The sequence below is a fragment of the Mustela lutreola genome, chromosome 1, assembly GCF_030435805.1.
Source record: "Mustela lutreola isolate mMusLut2 chromosome 1, mMusLut2.pri, whole genome shotgun sequence".
NCBI classification, from domain to species: domain Eukaryota; kingdom Metazoa; phylum Chordata; class Mammalia; order Carnivora; family Mustelidae; genus Mustela; species Mustela lutreola.
The window spans coordinates 100,080,529-100,082,972 of NC_081290.1; the positions used below are offsets into that span (position 1 = coordinate 100,080,529).

At 38.6% G+C, this 2,444-nt stretch overlaps 1 non-coding gene across 1 annotated transcript; it reads left to right on the plus strand.

Annotated features, from left to right (window-relative positions):
- Nucleotides 1-2,077: 2,077 nt before the first annotated feature.
- On the plus strand, nt 2,078-2,184 carry LOC131822846 (U6 spliceosomal RNA). The gene has a single exon (XR_009350333.1). It is a non-coding gene; the product is annotated as a U6 spliceosomal RNA (small nuclear RNA).
- The last annotated feature ends 260 nt before the right edge of the window (nt 2,185-2,444 follow it).

The following is a 2,444-nucleotide window of genomic DNA, read 5'->3' on the forward strand; positions in this document are numbered from 1 at the left end:
AAAATAAGTGTACATAACTTATTTATGTATAACTTTTTTTTTTTTAAATTTCTGTATAACTTTGAAGACACTGTTATTTGCAACTTGTGTTTCATAGATGGAAAGAAAAATGTCTTGGGAGGAAAGCTAAAAAAGGTCAATACTTATTTTCATTTTCTAATAAAACAACGAAAGGAATACATAAAAATAGAAATTTTAGAGAACACACAAAAAACAGAGGTAAAGTATATACACAGACTTTAGACAATGTTGTGGTTTTAATACTATTGGAACATTTGGTTACTATAACAATTATTAATCTGGAAATCGGATACAATTCTGTAGCAATCAAGCTAAGTCTTGAAAGAGAAAACCTTAATTTTGATTCTGGTTTAAAGTCAATAATTTTTCATTTCGTTTCCAGGCTCATAGAGAAGGGATGGTTGCCAAAATCTCAAACATACACTGCAAATTATAGGCACCATGCTTTCATTCAACTTCTAGGATTGAGATGTTGAAAGTTTTACAGTGGTGTTGGTTATGGGAATACCCAAGACTAGTTCAAGAAGGGTAGGTGGCAATAAAAGCTTGCCTTCTATGATAATCAGTAGCATAATCACTGCAGTTGTATGGACAAGTTGAAACAAAGAGGAATGTTTCTCTTTTAACATTAGTTTCCATTTTGTGGGGCCTATGGGGAAGGAGAGTTTTCCAACAAGCAGACTGTGTGCCTTTTCCCTCCTGAGCAGCGGGGCCCACAGTGACAGTCTTCCTGCTTCTCTGGTACTTCCTTCTTATGGAACAAATTTTTAAGGTCTGTGGCAGTGATTCATAGTGCAGGAAAGACACACCTTCCAGAAGTAAAGATGAAGAAAGAAGGATATTATATGTTTAGTCTTTGCTATTTTTACCCTTCTGGTTTTCAGTTAAATTGTGACTTATAATCGTTTGGTTATAGGGGCCCATTAATTGACCAAACAGAAGTTCCATTTCAGTCAATGACTTCTTTTTGCAGACTTAAAAGAGAATGAATCTATATGTTCTTATGTTTTCCTTGTAGAAATGTTCTGTAATTTTACTAACTCAGAGTCTACGCAGTTGGCCTAGACTTATCTTGAACGAAAACTCAGAAATTCACAGGAAAAGATAAATAGTGGTTAGTGTTTCAGTTAAAAATAAACAAACATGAAGACCAAATTAGTTTTTGTCCTGGTCCTTGCTTATAACATGCATTAAAAATTACTGTTGTGGGCAGTGTGGGGATTCCTCAAGAAATTAAAAATAGAGCTTCCCTATGACCCTGCCATTGCACAACTGGGTATTTACCCCAAAGATAAAGATGTAGTGAAAAGAAGGGCCATCTGTACCCCAATGTTTATAGCAGCAATGGCCATGGTCGCCAAACTGTGGAAAGAACCAAGATGCCCTTCAACGGACGAATGGATAAGGAAGGTATGGTCCATATACACTATGGAGTATTATGCCTCCATCAGAAAGCATGAATACCCAACTTTTGTAGCAACATGGACGGGACTAGAAGAGATTATGCTGAGTGAAATAAGTCAAGCAGAGAGAGTCAATTATCATATGGTTTCACTTATTTGTGGAGCATAACAAATAGCATGGAGGACAAGGGGAGATGGAGAGGAGAAGGGAGTTGAGGGAAATTGGAAAGGGAGGTGAACCATGAGAGACTATGGACTCTGAAAAACAATCTGAGGGTTTTGAAGGGGTGGGGGGTGGGAGGTTGGGGGAACCAGATGGTGGGTATTATAGAGGGAACCGACTGCATGCAGCACTGGGTGTGGTGCAAAAGCAATGAATACTGTTAAGCTGTAAATAAAAAAATAAAATAAAATAATTACTGTTGTGGGGCACGTGGGTGGCTCAGTGGGCTAAGCCTCTGCCGTCAGCTCAGGTCATGATCTCAGGGTCCTGGCATCAAGCCCTGCATCAGGCTCTCTGCTCAGCGGGGAGCCTGCTTCCCTCTCTCTTTCTGTCTGCCTCTCTGCCCACTTGTGATCTCAAATAAATAAATAAAATCTCAAAAAAAAATTACTATTGTACTTAGGAAGTATTTTTAAGATTGAGGCTTACCGTGCTCGCTTCGGCAGCACATATACTAAAATTGGAACGATACAGAGAAGATTAGCATGGCCCCTGCGCAAGGATGACACGCAAATTCGTGAAGCATTCCATATTTTTAACAAACTGAGGGTTGCTGGGGGGAGGGGGTTTGGGAGAAGGGGGTGGGATTATGGACATTGGGGAGGGTATGTGCTTTGGTGAGTGCTGTGAAGTGTGTAAACCTGGTGATTCACAGACCTGTACCCCTGGGGATAAAAATATATGTTTATAAAAAATAAAAAATAAAAAAAAACATACATAAAAAAAAAAGATTGAGGCTTACCTTATTGATAATAAAATACTTGAACCTCATAGTTGTGTCATATGGCAGGGAATTT